We start from the raw sequence: 19,667 nt of genomic DNA on the forward strand, positions 1-19,667 counted from the left end.
TCCCTGCTGAGCAGAGAGTCCGATGCGGGACTCGATCCCAGGACTCTGAGATCATGACCTGAGCCGAAGGCAGCGGCTTAACCCACTGAGCCACCCAGGCGCCCCCTGAATGCCAGTCTTAAGGGCATAGAGGCAGAGGGAGTAATATTCCTCTCAGTTCTTGAAATATCTGCTACTGTGAAGCTACGTTATTTTCACATGACCGAGGGAACGCTGTCAGAAGCTGCCAGTATCCAAACACCCCCTCGCCAATCGTCTCCCTACTTCCTAAAGATGACTAGCAAAAGGCAAAATAATACTCCCTTTTCATCTCCTTCTCCCAACTCTGATGTCTTTCGGTTTGCTCTATCCTCATCTACCTTTCCTAACATTGTGGTGACTAATGATGGAAAAAAAAGGATGAGATGAAACAGCACTTTACAGTACTTACTCTCCACCGCCCCCCGCCCCCACGCCGTCTCCCGCAACCAACTCCAGCCCGGAATTGTAAAAGTCGGTGTTTCACGGATCCTTTGTGCGCCTACAGTAAAGCCACGGCATAAGGATGGACTTTCCTAGAGAGCATGTACTCTCCAATGACACGAACCTCAGACACCTTCAAACACCTAGTTCAGAGTTATCTGATCGCTGTGGTCACCATACAGTCAATTAACTCCGATCATAGCAACACGGTAGGGGTGGGGAAGGTTTTGAGGAGGGGTCCAACGAACCATGATCCCGCCACCCTTCCTCTTCTTGGTTGTGAGGAGGAGTTCAACGAACCACACCATCCCGCCACCCTTCCTCCGCCGGCCCCACGGTAGTTTCTCAGCGGCTAGCGTCCTTGCGCTGGGCCCGGCCTGCCCAGTCCGGGCCAGAGCACCGCCACTCCTCCCCTTAAGCCCGACCCCACCAAGTTTTAAACCGTCATGATAATACTCTTTCTTCTTGGGACCTGATCCCAATCTTCAACCAGGTTACCTCTCTCAACCCCACTCCTGAAGGCTCACCAAGCAGTTCCGGCCACTCCTCTCGCTCCCCAGCCGCTCGGACACCCCCCACACTGGACCTGGAGCCGAGTCCTCCCAGCGCCTGCGCGCGCCGAACCCGCGCGCCTGCGCACTTCCCCCGCAGCGCGAGCGCGGACACACCCCTGGAGCTGGAGCCAATCACGGTCTTAGGGGTTTAAATCTCCCTGCCACGCAGGCGGAGAGTTTGCGGACTCACCCGTTAACCGGAAAATTCGAATGTCTCCCAAAGGTGGGAAGTACTTATGCAACAAACATTTGTCAAGGGCAAGCCGTTTGGTAGATGATCGATGAAGAAAAGAAGGAGAAAAGAATGCCTTCCCTGCCCAGCTCCAGGGTCTTTCCGTCTGTCTAGATTGGAAAACGATATGTAAACAAATTATAGTGGATAGAATACAGTGCGTGGTGTTGGAAAGTCCGAAGCCGAGTTGGCGCACAGTGAAAACAGCGCCTTATTCTTAGGGATGTCTGGAAGGGTTCCCAAAGGAAGTGACTTTTCAATCAGGAAGGCTAAGTAGGAGTTCTGCCAGAAGCCTGAGTTGGAGAGAAATAATTTTTCCAGCCTGTGGGAACAGCGTATGCCATTAAGAACATAGCACCTTCGGTAGAGTCCTTGTACTTCCTCCTGGTTAGAGGTTTATAGCTCATCGTCTATCTCTGGGTGAAGTGGGGAATAAGCTTTAAATAGTCAGCAATGGGCCAGATCTTGGAAGGGTGGACTAGTGAGCCTGCGCTTTGTGCTATGAACACAGAGAGCCGTTGAAGGGCTTTAAACAGGTTCAGGAACTCTTCCAGGCACCTCTAAGAATACATCACAATTCTGGAAATTTAAATAAATAAATAAATAAATAAATAGTATTTCAAAGGAGAAGAGGGAATGGTTTTGGAAGAGAGAGAAGATATTTCAAATATAAGAGGAAGTATGTGCCTGTAAGTTTTATGTTTAGTAACAGGAAGTTGAGTTCTCTTCTGATGACCTCAGTTTTCTCTGTGAAGTAGGAGATGAAGTCATCTGCTAATAGAAAAGGAGTTGGGAGTTTTAAGGAAGGTGGAAAAGTTTTGGAATTGTTACAGAAAGTGAAAGAACAAGTTGATCCCAGACAAGTAGTAGGACTGTTAAGCAGTGTGATGGTCCTGTATAAAATTGGTAAAAATGAACTCCTCAGCTTCTACCCTTCTGTGTGACTTTCTCAAGCAGCAATTACTTTGTGTGGGCAGAAGTTGTTTATTTATGGATGGGTTACTGGCCATGGTATAATGCCATAGTTCTCAAGGACATTTTTGCCTTTGAGGAACATTTGGCAATGTCTGGAGTCATTTTCATTGTCAAGTTGATGGGGATTGGGGTGGGGATGTAAAGGCATGTAGGTGTAACATAAAGGATGTAATGTAAAGGCATGTAATGGATGTAAATGTGGGGGATACTACAGACATCTAGCGTCCAAGGATGCTTAGCAACATCCTACAATGCACAGGAGAACATAATTATCATCTCCAAAATTGAGGCATCTGGGTGTCTCAGTCCATTAAGCATCCAGCTCTTGATTTCTGCTCAGGTCTTGATCTCAGGTTTGTGAGATGGAGCCCCACAGTGGGCTCTGTGCTGGGCATGGAGCCCGCTTGAGATTCTCTCTCTTTCCCTCTGCCCTTCCCCACCTCTAAAAAAAAAAAGTATGTCCAAAGTATTAATAGTACAAAGGTTAAGAAACCCTGACCTAGGGGTGCCTAGGTGGCTCAGTTAGTTGGCTATCCTACTCTTGGTTTCCACTCAGATCATGATCTCAGGGTGGTGGTGTCAAGTACCAGACTGGGCTCTGCACTCATCTGGGAGTCTGCTGCTTCTCCCTCTCCCTCTGCTGCTCCCCCTCCCCTGCTCTCTGTCTCTCAAATGAATAAATAAGTCTTAAAAGAAAAAAAAAAAACCCTGATCTAGGAGTACCTTGATGCTCACCAATGGTTGACCTTGGTCTTCTACAAGCTTTTCCTTGGATTATGGCCCTGAGCTTATAGGGCAAGGTGGTCCTTCCATTGCATCTTTGAAGGAGAGTGGGATGAGCAGTGTACCTCAGACCTTGAGTGTTTCAAGAAATTGTGATGTCACAAATACAGAATTGGAATAGTTCCTCAGTCCTTTAGATGAAAATCTGGACATATATAGATGAAGGGAGCTACTTACTTTGATTTTAGGAATTGAAGATCTTGTTAAACATAGACATTATTAGAACTTCAATAATGGGTAAGAGGAGTAACACTTCACACCATTATTAATCTTTTTTAAAAAAAGATTTTATTTATTTATTTGACAGACTGAGATCACAAGTAGGCAGAGAGGCAGGCAGAGAAAGGGGGGGAAGCAGGCTCCCCGACGAGCAGAGAGCCCAATGCGGGGCTGGATCCCAGGACCCTGAGATCATGACCTGAGCCGGAGGCAGAGGCTTTAACCCACTGAGCCACCCAGGCACCCCACCATTATTAATCTTAATGTAACTTGGTTTATCTGATTAACTGTAGTCACTAAAAGTAGGATCCTGGGGAATAAGTATGGACTACACTTAATAAATACATTAAGTATTAAAATACTATCATTGGTATTCATGGTTTTTTTGTGCTATGACGGGCATCCATTCATGGATAGGCACTTGACTCGTGTTATGTCATTTAATCCTAGCAACCCCCCCCCCCCCCAGAGATACCATTATCCTAAATTTAACTGTGCAGAAACTGAGTTTCCAAGAAAACTTGTAATTTGCCCAAAGTCATAAATTACTAGTAGTAGCTAAGTCAATATTTGAACTCGGGTCTGTCTGTCCTCAAACTCTTGCACCTTCCATTAAACTTCAGTAAGTTTTACAAGGCAGGAATGGTTGGAAATTCAGCATAAACAATCGCACTGCATAAAGGAAATGGTGGGGATTTAGGAAGAGAGCAGAAGCAACAGGGAGGCCCAGGAAGAGCAAAAAGAGTGAAAAAGGAACTAGGGAGGCTGGTTACTGGTGCGTTCAGTGTAGCAGAGTAACTTCTGCAAGCCGGCATGCCTTTGATCTTTCTTTCTTTTCCCTGTGTCCGTTGTTCACTCTCGTGTGTTCAAATAAAGCTAGATTATTGAGAAAGGCGGACAGCTAAGGGAAAAAAAAAAAAAAAGGGAGCGTGACGGCGGCGGAGTGCGCCTGCGCGCTGGCGGCGGCGGCGGCGGTGCCCGGCGGGGAGGGGGTCCGGAGTGGGCCGCCGGACCCAAAACTGAAGGGGACCTCGGGGAGCCCCCTCCCTGGGACCTTGGTGGCCTGATGGAGTAAGAGGGGTCGGCTGTGAGTGTGAGTATCGAGTGGCCGGGCTGCGTTGAGGCATGCCGGAACGGCGGGGTCCTGGTGGTCTGCTCCTAAGGTTTTGGGCTGCAGGACGCGGCCGGGTTTCTGCTCCTGCAGGCTGCGGCGCAGCGGCATCCCGGTACTCTCCTCTCCCAGAGCCCGCGCGGTTTACAAGCAGGCGGTGCTTCTGGCTTCGGGGTACAGATTCTCGCGGGGGCGTTCCGGCTCGGCTTCTAGCCCCAGCAGGAAACGCGCCAGCAAGAACCTTGACCTTTGGGGGAGGCCGCTGACCTCTTTCGGCCCCCGATTCCGCAGGGATCTCGTAGACCCAGGTGCTTAAAGGCCTACGGTCACAGGCCAGGGGCACCTTTCGACCTCCTGTGACTGACAGGCTCCATTCTTTTGCCTCCTTCCGTCTCCTCTCCCGGTGGGATGCGTCTTAATAATAGCTACTAATTATGGAGCGTTCACTACGTGTCAGTTTAATATTTAGTCCGAATCTCGGTGCATAATTATGGGGGAGGAAATGCTTTGCACCCCACTCCCCGTTGAGTCTGCTCAATTTAATCATCCTTGAGAGTTAGAGTAAACCATTTTATTGGGAAGTTTGAGATTTCCATGGCTTTTAGAAACTTGGCACTGCCGTTCTAGTTCAGGGAAGTTCTCTTACCTGACATATAGATGCTTTATCCACCATAATGGTTTATATCGAATTTACTCAAGCCGAAATAACTTTTTGTTTTAAAACAGTAAGAGCCCAATACTATTCTAAGCCCCATGGGAAATCTTAAAATTTGTTTAAATCCCTGTTTTCCAGTTCGGTTGTGAATGAAACAATGGAAGATAATACTTAGCTTCAATTAGGATGTATTTAACACCTACTGCTTAAGTGCCAGATACACTCAGGTTTGTCACAAAAATTGATGAGATACTGTAATGGAAAGTGGCTTTTTGAAGCATATTTCAGATTAGGTCATTAAAAGTTTGACGGTAATTTGCTCAAGCTAACCTAGCTAAAGTAAGTGGTGAAATTCACATAATGCCAAGGCTCATCATTTTCCTGTTACACCAAGTTAAGTATCCTAAGCATTTTTGAGAAGCAACTACATTACAGTTTTAGTTTCTAGAGTTAACTCCTGAGTCTAGAAAATGGTAGGCACCTTTAAAGATACTAGAACTTCAGAAGAGAACTTCAGCGTGGCTTGGAAGGTGGTAAGAGGGTGTGATGGAATCTGATCAAGTTATTTCAGAACCAATTACTTTGATTAAAAGGATGATATTTAAAAAGGAAGAACTGCAAATGGTAATTTTTTAATCTGGGTTGGAGCACAGCACATGTACTGTAGAAGAGGCTTCTGTACAAAGAAAGCAAGGAATAATGGTAGATGCTAGCTGATTTCATTCTGGAACCAGGAATGGCTCTGTGAGAAATATGCATATTGTGTAATATGTAATTTGAATATTTTACTGGGAAGTTTAGGATTGCTATGTGTATCCATTGAATAAGAACTTGTAGGCAGACAAGTTGCATAGGAATACACCAATTGTATATTAACCATGCTAAATCTCTGATTGAAACTTTACAGTCAGTGGGTTTTTCTTTCCTCTTAGAATCTTATCTGAAAGAGACGATGGAGAAATAAGAGTTCCTAGGTGTTGATCAGTGGAGGACTGGTTAAATCAATTTTGTATTTGTTAGAACGAACCAGTCCTCTGTGTGCTAATACTGAGTAATAACCAGGATATATCAAGTGAAAAAAAAAGTGCAAAAGAGGTTTTATATTTTGCAACCATTTGTGTATGTGTTTTTTATAAAGTTTATGTATTTGCATATGTATTTATAGAATATAACTGCAAGTATATTTAAGAAATGTAACAGTGACTAGAGGTGCACGTGACTGGGAAACAGGAATGGGAAGTGAATAATTTTCTGTATTTAAGATGTGTGTGTGTGTGTGTGTGTGTCTGCACACCAGCACAAAAAAGGTGGTTTTATTAAAGCACAAGGACAGGACCTGTGGGTAGAAAGAGTTGCCCTAGGGTCATCAGGCCCATCATATACTTTCAAGGTGGGACGGGGTTAGGGACAGTGTAAGCCTCCTAGCTATTTTGGAAACAAGGTTTCCAGGATCCTGAGGGGGCTAGCTATTCTTGGGAAAAGTCTTATGTTACTCTTTAGTAAAAACTCAGTTATGAGACCCTTTAGGTGTATATGTGTGGGGGATGATTGCCAGCTTGTATGTGGGGGGTAGAAAAATGAAGTTTCCAGAGGAATTATTATATGTTAAAGTAGACTTACAGGGTGGGCAAAAATTGCCTTTTGCCCTTAACAAAGTGTAAACATTGACGCAGCTGAGTTCCTAGAGGAAGGTCACTCTGCCTGTTTCAAGGACTGTAGATAGTAGTCATGGGCTGTAGATGGTAAGGAAATTTAATAATTTTTTCTTATGCCTTTGTTTCCCACATCATGTTTTTAAGAAAAAAAATTTTTTTTAAAGATTTTATTTATTTATTTGAGAGAGAGATAGTGAGAGAGAACATGAGGGAGGAGAAGGTCAGAGAGAGAAGCAGACTCCCCGTGGAGCTGGGAGCCCGATGCGGGACTCGATCCCCGGACTCCGGGATCATGACCTGAGCCGAAGGCAGTCGTCCAACCAACTGAGCCACCCAGGCGTCCCTTAAGAAATTTTTAATGAAATTTAAAAATATCCAGAAAAGTAAAGAAAATACTATAATGAATCTGTGCAAATTGATCATTTTAAAATCTGTTGTTACATTGCTGTATTTGTTTTTATTCCTGAAATCTCTAAACACTTTAATAGTCTCTAAGAAAAAGAACATTTTCCTGCATAACCCAGTAGCACAATCATACTGAAAAACTAATTTTTGTATATTATGTAATGCCCAATCTTTATTAAAATTTTCCCAAATTGGAGGCACTTGGTTGACTCAGAGGAACATGCAATTCTTTTTTTTTTTTTTTTAAAGATTTTATTTATTTATTTGACAGACAGAGATCACAAGTAGGCAGAAAGCAGGCAGAGAGAGGGGGAAGGAGGCTCCCCACTGAGCAGAGAGCCCGATATGGGGCTCGATCCCAGGACCCTGAGACCATGACCTGAGCCGAAGGCAGAGGCTTAACCCACTGAGCCACCCAGGCGCCCCGGAATGTGCAATTCTTGATCTTGGGGATTGTAAGTTGGAGCCCCATGTTGGGTATAGAGATTACAAAAAAACACACTTAAAAAATGTCCCCAAATTGTCCTTTTTTCTCCCCACTGTTTTTGATCCTATTTCCAATCAAAGTCTGTGCATTGCATTTGGCTATTACGTCTCTTGAAATATTTTTAAATCTAAAACAGTTGCCTGTTTTCTTTCTCCCTTTCTCTATTTTTGTCATGACTTGTTGAAGAGACTTGGTCAATTATCTGGATTTATCTGACTGATTCCTAGTGGTTTACTTAGCTGGTTACTGCAAACTGGAAGATACAGGTAAATGCTTGATTGGATTCAGATTAAACATTTTAGGGATGATATCATACACTATGCTGTGTAGTTTTTCTGTTAATGGTGCTGAGATTGATTAGTGGGTTCAGATGGTAAATCTGAGTTCTCCATTATAAAATTGTATTTCACCCCTTGGAAACCAGCTGTAAGTCTTTTGTATATTTAAGATTTAAAACTATTTTTAATGTTTTGAATATTTTGAATATGTTACCTATTCAAAATATAAATAATTACTTTTAAAAAGACAAAGCTTGGGGTGCCTGGGTGCCTCAGATGGTTAAGCATCTGCCTTTGGCTCAGGTAATGATCTCTAACTCCTGGGATTGAGCCCCAAGTTGGGCTCCTGGCTCAGCAGGGAGTCTGCTTCTGCCTCGTCTTCTGTCTCTTCCCCTGCTTGTGCTCTCTTTCTCTCTAATAGATAAAATCTTAAAAAAAAAAAAAAAAAGAGCTTACTGGAAGAAATCGCTGTTGCTCATTTTTTATTATTTTATTTTTAAAGATTTTGTCTAGGGATGCCTGGGTGGCTCATTTGGTTAGGCGACTGCCTTTGGCTTAGGTCTTGATCCTAGGGTCCTGGGATCAAGTCCCGCATCAGGTTCCTTGCTAAGTAGGGAGCCTGTTTCTCCTTCTGCCTGCTCCTCCCCCTGCTTCTTCTTCCTCTTGCTCTCTCTCTCTGACAAATAAATAAAATCTTTAAAAAAAAAAAAAATAAAGATTTTATTTATTTATTTATTTAGAGCATGAGCAAGGGAGGGGCACAGAGAGAGAGAGAGAGAATCTCCAGCAGACTCTGCTGAGTGCAAGGTGGGGCTCCATCCCACAACCCTGATATCATGACCTGAGCTGAAATCAAGAGTCAGTTGCTTAACCAACTGAGCTACCCAGGCTGTTCATGCTGTATCCTTTCTTTCTTTCTTTTTTTTTTTTTAAAGAGAGAGAGAGAGCATGGGGTTGGGGAGGTAGAGGCAGAGGGAGAGGGAGTGAGAGGATGTTAAGCACCCTCTGTGCTCAGTGCAGACCCCTACATGGGGCTCGATCTCAGAACCCTGAATGCATAACGAACACATAATAGACTGAACCACTCAGGTGCCCCATGCTGCTGCATTTTTTTTTAAGTATCTTTTTTTTTTTTTTTTAAGATTTTATTTTATTTATTTGAGAGAGAGAGACAGTGAGAGAGAGCATGAGCGAGGAGAAGGTCAGAGGGAGAAGCAGACTCCCCATGGAGCTGGGAGCCCGATGTGGGACTCGATCCCGGGACTCCAGGATCACGCCCTGAGCCGGAGGCAGTCGTTTAACCAACTGCGCCACCCAGGCGTCCCTGCATTTTTTTTTTAAAGTATTCTCTTTGTCTCGAGTGTTTGTTTGTTTGTTTGTTTAAGATTTTATTTATTTGAGAGAGAGAGAGTGAGCAAGAGAGCCCAAGCAGAGGGAGCAGCAGAGGGAGAGAGAAAAGCAGGCTCCCCACTGAGCAGGGGGCCCGTCATGGGTCTAGATCCCAGGACCTGAACTGAAGGCAGACCCTTAACTCATTGAGCCACCCAGGTGCCCCAAGCTGCTGCTTATTTAAACTGAATCCCTGATATGTAGGTGGTAGTATCTCATTTTATACTACTTCCAAGTGGTATAATTTACTTCCAAGGTTATACTTTTCCACCATCTTTTGTAAACTGGTATATCAATGTAAAATTGTTATTACTCCCACTAGTTATGTTACTGGTCCCTTCTCTCTTTTTCGACAGGTAATCAGTATCTAATGATATTAGACATCTAGGAATATCAGTAAATGGTTTAGATCTCTGTAATGTGATAGTCTATAATGAGCCATTTTGAAAGTTCAAAGTATGTGTACAAGTCAAAACTCTTGATGTTTTCTGGAGTTCCAAAAAAAGTTCTATATGTGGAAGTGTTATGCAGTCTTGGTTCTTGTGCCTAAAGTCTTTGATGTTTAAAAAAATACTATGAGTAAAAGAAAATTAAAAAAAATTAAAACTATATGTGTATTATTGTTTAATTTTTTGAAAAGTACAAAAGAGTCTCTAATGAAAGTCTGCACACCCTCCCTTTTTTCCCAGAGGCAATAACTTACAGTTCCTTGGGTATCCCATTATAGATACTCTGCATGTTTATGTATATGCCACTAGGATGAATTTATTTTTATTTTTTATTTTTTTTAAATTTTTTTTTTTATTTTTTTTTAAGATTTTATTTTATTTATTTGAGAGAGAGAGACAGTGAGAGAGAGCATGAGCGAGGAGAAGGTCAGAGGGAGAAGCAGACTCCCCATGGAGCTGGGAGCCTGATGTGGGACTCGATCCTAGGACTCCAGGATCACGCCCTGAGCCGGAGGCAGTCGTTTAACCAACTGCGCCACCCAGGCGTCCCTACTAGGATGAATTTTGACCTTCTTATATAGAAGTATCTTAGTAGCATAACCTAAAATAATACTATTGAGAGTTATACTCCAGTTTTTATTGTTTATATTCCAAATGTCTTTGCTTACTTGTGTTCATTCATTCAACAGTATTGAGTACTTACTCTATACCAGATGGTGTGGCAAGTCATAGGAATAAAATGATGAACAAAACAGGCATTTCTGCTAACTGTCAAGGAGCTTATCCTCTATTGGGAGAAGCAGTCATTAAGCAAATCATTATATTTATGACTCTAGCAAAGATTTAGTGCCAGACACTTTATGTGGATTTTAAAATTTATTTCTCATAACAACTCTATGACATTGATACTACTAATATTTTTATTTCATGAATGCACAGAAAGATTAAATTACTTGGTCAAGATCACACAGAACTAGTAAGTGATAGAGCCAGGTTTCAAGCACAAGCAGTCTGGCTGTAGAGATCTTACTGTCTTCCTTTATCCTAATGCAGTGTTTTTTAATGAGTTTGAGATCATCTGCTGAGGAGGTTTGGGAATTTTGGGGGTGTTTTTTTGGTTTCAGAATCATTGAGAGGATGACACTGACTTTAGTGGATGGAGATCAGGGATGTTGGACATCTGCAATGCAAAGGACATCCCTAACCTATATGATAAAAATTATTACACATTTTGCATCACTTTCAAATGTTTCAGAAGATGTTCATGTAGATGTAAAATCTGGTTATGATCGTATGACCTAGATCCAATTTGTTTTACACATAAACTCCATTTTTTTTTTCCTAAAGCATAGTTACTGTGTAAATCGAGTGATTGTGCTTTCTTTATTTTAGAAAGTTTACAAAGAGTTGGCCCCTATTTTCAAAAATCATATCACAGCATTGCTATTCCTGGTATTTGCATCAACAGTATAACATGTCTACATCAGTCTGTATTTGTAGTTGTCACATTCCTAGTCTTACATCATCTAATCTAGTCATGTCCAGGCATTTACATGTTGAAATTATTTTATGATAAACTATTTTTTTGTAATAGTTAGCACATTATATGGATATTTTAAATTTTACTTGTGTAAGTAAATTACAGTAGCTCTGAATTTCATTTCCTGTTTTTTTTTAAAAGATTTTATTTATTTATTTGACAGAGACAGATCACAAGTAGGCAGAGAGGCAGGCAGAGAGAGAGAGGAGGAAGCAGGCTCCCTGCTGAGCAGAGAGCCCGATGCGGGACTCGATCCCAGGACCCTGAGATCATGACTTGAGCCGAAGGCAGCGGCTTAACCCACTGAGCCACCCAGGCGCCCTCATTTCCTGTTTTTAAAGATTTTTATTTGAGAGCATGCACGTGTGTGAGAGAGTGCACACTGTGGCTGGGGGGAGGGAGAGAGGGAGAAGCAGACTTCCCCCCAATAGGGAGCCAAATGTGTGACTCGGTCTCAAGATCCTGGGATCATGACCTGAGCGAAGGCAGACACTTGACCAACTGAGCTGCCCAGGCACCCTGAATTTCATTTCCTTAAGAATGGGAGATACTACAAAATATTTATGATTAAAAAAAGGTATATATATATATATCTGAAAGAAAAATTGTGTAGTGACAATTGGGGAGGCTGGTTGATGAGCACAGTGGGGAGTATTATATTAATTCCTCATATTTATGCAAGAATGAAAATTCCCATAATGTTTTAGAAAAAAGAAGGGTATTGGGTCTGATATGGTTGAGAACTGCTGCTCTACTCCCTGCCTCAGAAATAGTCACACTTGCGATAAGTGGTATGAAGAAAGTACAGGATTTTAGGAAAGAAGTCTATACGAGGGAATATGGCCTAATCTGAGAGATCAGAGAGTGCTTCCCCAGGCAATTAACATTTAGACTGAGATTTGAAGTATGAGTAGTTAATAAGATGGAAAGGAATAAAAACATTCCAGGGAGAGGGGCAAACGTATGAAAAGGGAGGGAACATGGTAGATGGAAAGAACTGGAAATACCATTTCTTCTGGTGTATGGAGATCTGGGGGAAGGTAGCTCAAACCTAGTACTTATTAGCAAGGGTGCTATCAAGGGGGCTTTTAAAAGTATTTTGATTTTTATCTTAAATAATTGAATGTAATGAAGGGTTTTTAAAAGTCAGGGGAGGAGGCATAAAACAGTGTGTGGGCGTGTTTTTTTCAGTGTATGGTTGAGGGAATCATAGAAGTGTTTGTTTAGGTGGAGGTGAAATTGAAGTAGACTTGAATGCTGAGTCATTTCATGAAAGATAACTGCCATTTAAGAATCACCCTAGACCCTAGCCAACTTTGTTACTAAACCTAGGGCCTCCTACTCCATCACAGGATCGAGAGGTAAGTGTTTTTTGATCAGCCCCACCTGTTTGAATATTGCCTGGAGCCATTTAGTCAGGCTGAAGGCTTTCCAAAGTGCAAGCATAGGAGTCCAGTTCTGGTTATGACTTAGTAAGCTCCTTCTGGTAGACCCTCCTGCAGATAACAGTTATTAGATCAGAAGTACGTAATACAACTAAGATCACTGGGGTTACCCAGAGCAAGCAGATTCTGGAAGAGAATTAACACTTGAGGAAGAGAACATGGGCATGATTTCCTATTTTCATGGCCCCAGTCTGTGCCACGGTTAAAATTCTGAAATAAACTTGCAGTATTTTTGGCCTTAGCAAAAGTTAAGGCTCAAGGCAGAGATAGCTGTTGGGAAGTGAGAGGAGAATCCTGGAACATAGAGAAGCATCAAACTCTGTGAATGAACTCTATCCAAATCTTGGCAGACTGTTGAACTGTGCATGTACAGAGTAGATTCCAAGAAGATTAGCTAAGGATAAAAGAACTAAATTGTGATTTCATCTACTTAAGACAGAGTTTGCAGTTTGAGTCAACCAATTTAAATACCTACTAAAACAAAAATAAAGTAAAAACACTCTTCAGAGGAATATAAAGAAATCCAGAGCCTCCACAACATATTTACAACATGCAGCATATATTCCAAAATTACTTATATACAAAGGATCAGGGAAATGTAACTTCGAGTTAAAAGACAGTCTACAGAGACTGACCTGAAGATACTCAAATGTTGGAATTAGTAGGAAAGTATTTGAAACTTTTGTAATTATTACTGATAAAGAAAAGGAAAGTGATGCATAGGAAAATATGTTCACAGAGAGTGAATATTAAATAATCAGGTGGATATTCTGAAGTTGAAAAATATGATACTGGAAATAAAGTGGATGGACTAAAAGCAGAATAGAGATGACTGAGGAAAGAATCCGTGAAATTAAAGATCAGTAAAAATTATTCAGTATGAAGAGCAGAAGAAGTATAAAAGGGGGAAAAGGAGTAGCATATTCTCAAGGACCTAGGGGCAGTATCAAAAAATTCAACATAAAGTAATTAAAGTCCCAGAAGGAGAGGTGAAATAATGGGAAAGAAAGAATACTTGCAAATATAATGGCTGAAAATTTCCCAAATTTAGTGAAAGGCATAAATTGACAGAATCAATAACCTCAGCAAATCCCAGTAAAGATAAAGACAAAACCATGCAAACCACAGGTTTAAAACTGAAGAAACCCATGACTGGGTACTTCATAATCAAACTGTTGGAAGCCAAAAATCAAAGGAAAAATCCAGAAGAAGCCATGTTGCATACAGCAGGGTAATCATAAAGGCCATAGAGAATAGAAAATCATTAAAATGCTGAAAGAAAAATTTGACAGTCCAGAATTCCAGATTCAGTAGTATAGCCTTCAAGAATGAAAGTGAAATATCAGATAAAAGAAAACCAAGAGAATTCATAGCTAGCAGGCTTGCACTACAAGAAATGCTGAAGTTCTTCAGTCTGAAGGGAAATGATACCTGGTGGAAACTTGAATCATAAGGAAATAAAGAACATCAGAAATGGTAAATATGTGGCTAGATATTAATCTTTGCCTTTTTTCTTAAAACAACATATACAACTATTCAAATAATTTTAAAGAAGCATCTTATGGAGATTATCACATAATGTAGATATAAAATCTATACGGTAGGGGCACCTGGGTGACTCAGTGGGTTAAGCCTCTGCATTTGCTCAGGTCATGATCTCAGGGTTCTGGGATCGAGCCCAGAATTGGGCTCTCTGTTCAGCAGGGAGCCTGCTTCCCCCTCTCTCTCTGCCTGCCTCTCTGTCTGCTTGTGACCTCTCTGTATATTTAAAGTTTTAAATAAACTTAAAAAAAATAAAGAAAACCTATACGGTAAAGCATGGAATGGGAGATGGGGGTAAATGAACCTATATGGGAGCAAGATTTGTATATATTATGTGAAGAGGCAAATTATTAAGTGTAAAATGAGAAGGATGTAGTTTGTAATTCTTAGAGCACTCACTAAGGAAAAAATGTGATGAAGTGTTGCTAAAAAGCTAGCAGAAAAAGTAAATAATCCAAAAGAGGATAGAGGTACAGCTGAACAGAAATAATGGTAGGCCTAATCCAACCATCAATTTCATTTAGTTTAATGGAATAGGCAATCTGATTCAGATTATCTGATTAAGTTATCTGGAATAGATACTCTGAATCAGAGATATTATTTTCCAGTAATGTCTACAGACAGACAGATTGGATAAAAGTAAAGGCATGGAGGGGTGCCTGGGTTACTCAGTGGGTTAAAGCCTCTGCCTTTGGCTCAGGTCATGATCCCAGGGTCCTGGGATTGAGCCCCCCATCGGGCTTTCTGCTCATCAGGGAGCCTACTTCCTCCTCTCTCTCTGCCTGCTTCTCTTTGATCTCTGTCAAATAAATAAATAAAATCTTAAAAAGTAAATGCATGGAAAAAGATAATATGTTTTCATCAGTAAGCATAAGAAGGCTGGAGTGGCTATATTCATATCAGATAAAGTAGAGTCCAAGGTAAAGTGTGTTGCTGGAGTTAAGGGAGTCGTTTGTAATGATAAAAAGGTCAATTCATGACAATCATAAATGTGTGTGTAATACAGAGGTTCAAATACATCAGACAAAAATGGATAAAATTTAAAAAAGAAATAGACAGCAATCAGAGATTTTGGCACTCTTCTCAACAACTGATAGACAACTAAACAAACAAAAAAGTAAGTATAGCTCTCCACCTGACTACCACAGAATATACTTCTTTTCCCAAGTATACTTACAGACCAAATGCTGGGCCATGAATCAAGTCCTAATAAATTTGAAAGGATTGAAAAAATGCAGAATATGTTCTTTGGTGAAGATGGGGTTAAAGTAGAAATCAAGATGTCTAAAATAACGCACCCATACTTGAAAAGTCCTGAAACTTCTAAACCTATGTATGAATGAAGAAATGACTAGAGAGAAAGTAATTTGAACTGGAAGATGAAAATAGAATCAGAATTTGTGAGATAACGGTCATAGCTAAGAGGATCCTGGCTGAGGATACATCACAACCAAATGTAATGTGATATCCTGGTTGAGATCCTGGAAGAGAAAAAGGGTACTTGGTAAAAAATGAGGAAATAAAATAAGGACTTCAATTAATAATAATGTATCAATATCCATTTTTTAATTATGACAGGCCATTTTACTAATGCAAGATGTAAATAATATGGGAAACTGGGAGTGGGGTATAGGGTACTTTACTATTTCTGCAATTTCTATGAGTCAAACTATCCTAGAATAAATAGTTTTATTAATTAGTGCTTTAAAGGGGTGCTTTAGGTGCTCAATCTTTAAACATCTGCCTTTGGTTCAGGTCATTATCCCAGGGTCCTGGGATGGAGCCCCATGTCAGGCTCCCTGCTTGGCAGGAAGCCTGCTTTCCCTCTCCCACTCCCCCTGCTTGTGTTCCTGCATGCGCTCTCTCTTTCTTCTTTTTTTTAAAGTGCTTTAAAAATTTGTAGGATGTAGTTAATGGAATGTGTAGAGGGAAGTTTATAATTTTAAACACCTGTGTTAGAAAAGACAAGTTTAAAGACAGTGGCCTGAAGTTCTACCTTATGAAGCTAGTAGAGAGCAAGATACTCCAAAAGTATATAGAAGGAAAGAAAGAAGACAACAGAAGTAATCAGTAAGATAGAGAACGACAAACAATACACAAAATTACAAAGTCAGAAGTTGGTGCTTTGAAAAAATCAATAATGTTGCTAAATCCGTAGATACACTGGTCAGAACACAAATTACTAGTATCAGGAATGAAAGGGATTTACCAGAACGATAAGAGGATATTGTAGGCAACCTTATACCAAAAAAATGTGGCAACATAACTGGACAGTTTCTTGAAAATAGCTGTGTACTAAAGCTGTCACAAGTTGAAACAAGATCTGAAGAAGCTTATATTAAAGGAATAATGATTTAAAAGAAACTTCTCATAATGAAAACTCAGGGCCATAATGATTTGATTGATGAATTCTATCAAGTATTTAAAGGAAAAATAACATCAATCTTATATAAAATTACAGAAAAGGGGAGTCACCTCCAAATTCATTTCACTAGGTTGGCATAACTCCAATAACTAAAACCTGATAAAGACATTACAGATTTAAAAGAAAATTGCAGAAGTGTGCCCTATGAACAGAGACCCCATATAATTCTGGGCAAACTATTAACAAACCATAGTACATTATGACGAAGTGATTAAGGATAGATGGATAGGTATCTGTCTGATAAAACAAATATAGTCAATTGCTAATGGTAGCATCTAGGTGGTAGATACAGGGATATATGGGAAACTGGGTGTGGGATACTCACTATGAGATTCTGTCAGCATTTTTGTGCTTGAAATTTTCCAAACTGTGGTATAGGAAAAAAGGGAATATTATGAGCAGATTTGTATTTTATTTTTTTTTATTTTTATTTTTTTCCAATTTATTTATTTTCAGAAAAACAGTATTCATTATTTTTTCACCACACCCAGTGCTCCATGCAAGCTGTGCCCTCTATAATACCCACCACCTGGTACCCCAACCTCCCACCCCCCCGCCACTTCAAACCCCTCAGATTGTTTTTCAGAGTCCATAGTCTCTCATGGTTCATCTCCCGAGCAGATTTGTATTTTAAAGAGATTTCTCGGGCGCCTGGGTGGCTCAGTGGGTTGAACCGCTGCCTTCGGCTCAGGTCATGATCTCGGAGCCCTGGGATCAAGTCCCGCAAGCTGAGCAGAGAGCCCGCTTCCTTCTCTCTCTGCCTGCCTCTCTGCCTACTTGTGATCTCTCTCTCTGTCAAATAAATAAAAAATAAAATCTTAAAAAAAAAATTTAAAGAGATTTCTCCTGCTACAGTGTAAGGATTAGAAATGTACAGGATTACCTGAGAATAGTTTGAGAGAGGATGCTGGGACCATTTAGGAGTGTATTATGTGACTGTTCTTTTTATGTTGGCAGTTTCAAGGTAAATTTGAGCCCTGGAAAAATTTCCAAGCTGTTGGAATGCTGAACTTTTGAATAGTACCAAATTTTGTCTAAGCCTTAATTTTTTTTTACTACCTACCTGCTGAGATGTTTAGCTGTATCACTGCCTCATACACAGTATGCATGAGAGTTTTAATTTTTTTCATTAAAAAATTTTTTTTAAAAGATTTTATTTATTTATTTGGCAGAGAGAGATCACAAGCAGGCAGAGAGGCAGGCAGAGAGAGAGAGAGAGAAGGAAGCAGGCTCCCGGCTGAGCAGAGAGCCCAACGCGGGGCTCGATCCCAGGGCCCTGGGATCACGACCCGAGCTGAAGGCAGCGGCCTAACCCACCGAGCCACCCAGGCGCCCCTTCATTAAAATTTTTTAAAAAGATTTATTTATTTGAGGGGCATCTGGGTGGCTCAGTCAGTTAGGCGCCTGCCTTCAACTCAGGTCATGATCTCAAGGTCCCAGGATGGAGCCCTGCACCAGGGTCCCTGCGGTAAGTCTTCTTCTCCATCCACCTCTCTCACTCCCCCTGCTTGTGCTCTCTCACTCTCTCTCTGTCAAATAAACAAAATCTTAAGAAAAAAATTTTTTTGTTTATTTGAGAGAGAGTGCCTGCGCTCCATGACTTGATGGCTCCATATCTCCATCCCACAACCCATGGGATCAGGGCAAGAGTCAGACACTTAAGCGACTGAGCCACCCCAGCGCCCCCATGTGAGCTTTTAATGAACATTAGACTTTTGACATTTTACAGAGTTTTGCAAATTCCAAAATTTGCAGTACTGCCACTTTTGCAGCACATAAATTGCTCTCTAAAATTGGATAAAATATATGGTGACATTTTCAGAGACTTTTTAAAACCTTGTTTTGGTGGGCAGCAAAGCAAAATTTAATGAGTGATAGCAAAGTGATGGTACAAAGCTCCCAAGGAGGGAGGGGACTTGAAGGGGTTGCCACCCAAGTTTCTAAGTCTAGGGGTTTTTATGGGCTTGTTGGCTGGCAGTTTTAATCTGTCTGATTAACCCTCCCTGCGCCTGTCATCCAGACAGGCTTTTGTCATCTCTCTATCATATGGGAAAGGATGGTATAAAATCCCTTCAAGGGTGGTTTCCTCATAGGGCAGGGGCACCCTTGTCCCTGCCTGCCTGCCTTCCAGTTATCTGTCATCATTCTCCCTGCCGAAAGGTAACCCTAACTGCCGTTAGGGAAGAGGGGTGACGACTGATCTTAGTTCCTTCCTGCTGGTCACAGGGACGTTGGATGGGGTGGCAGTCAGGGTTCCTCTTGTCCAGGTCAGAGTTCCTCTTGTCCCCTGTAGATATTTGGTTTGACTTCCACGTGAGGCTCCATCTGAACCACTACCATTTGGAGTTTGATGTCCTTTATTGGTTAGTTGTCCTTAACGATGGTGGATATCCTGGGTGAGCCCCCATTTGTGCTGCAGGATTTTTTCTCTGGTGCCCACGGTTCTTGGTTATGTCACTTTGAAGAATGAGAAGGTAGACCAGATGGGTTGGTGGGCAGCAAAGCAAGATTTACTGAGTGACAGCAAAGTGTTAGTGTAAAGCTCCCAAGGAGGAAAGGGACCATAAGGGGTTGCCCTCAGAGATTTAAGTATACTTTTTTAAAATATATGACAGAGGCATTTAGGAAGCTATCCATATCAAAATGCTGAAGTAAATGTTTTACTGTATTACACCAAGACTGTAGTCAATGATTAATGATTTTATAAAAGGAATAAATAATGAAGATGGTTGCTATTATAGTCCTATTTATATAAAGTAGTTGAAGATTATTTAATGTGTTGTTACCAACAAGATACATGGAAAACAGCTAAGCTTTTTGAGGAGGTGTTGAGCAGTTAGCTAGACTCACTCATTAGCTTGCAGTGATTGTAATTCATTCACAGAATTTTTTTTTTTTAAGATTGATTTATTTGTTTTAGAGAGAGCACATGTGAGCAAACCTGGGGGAGGAGAGGCAAAGGGAGAGGGAGAGAAAGAATCCCAAGCAGATTCCCCGCTGAGCATGGAGCCTTACATGGGGCTCCATCCCACAACCCTAAGATCATGACCAGAGCTGAAAC

At 41.2% G+C, this 19,667-nt stretch overlaps 2 protein-coding genes across 4 annotated transcripts in view; one reads left to right on the forward strand and one right to left on the reverse strand.

Annotated features, from left to right (window-relative positions):
* The window catches only part of SNAP23 (synaptosome associated protein 23), a 42,360-nt gene extending 41,287 nt beyond the window's left edge, over positions 1-1,073 (reverse strand). Inside the window, exon 1 of one of the 3 annotated variants that reach the window (XM_044232484.1) lies at positions 990-1,073. The gene's annotated coding sequence lies outside the window, so the exon portion shown is untranslated. Of the gene's footprint in view, positions 1-960 lie in introns of all 3 variants that reach the window. The other 2 variants (XM_044232485.1, XM_044232486.1) reach the window with 2 other exon arrangements.
* A 3,121-nt stretch (positions 1,074-4,194) lies between these two features.
* ZNF106 (zinc finger protein 106) overlaps positions 4,195-19,667 on the forward strand; it is a 71,735-nt gene continuing 56,262 nt past the window's right edge. The window contains exon 1 of the mRNA XM_044231681.1: positions 4,195-4,318. The gene's annotated coding sequence lies outside the window, so the exon portion shown is untranslated. The remainder of the gene's footprint in view (positions 4,319-19,667) is intronic.

Source organism: Neovison vison, chromosome 13, assembly GCF_020171115.1.
Source record: "Neovison vison isolate M4711 chromosome 13, ASM_NN_V1, whole genome shotgun sequence".
NCBI classification, from domain to species: Eukaryota; Metazoa; Chordata; class Mammalia; order Carnivora; family Mustelidae; genus Neogale; species Neogale vison.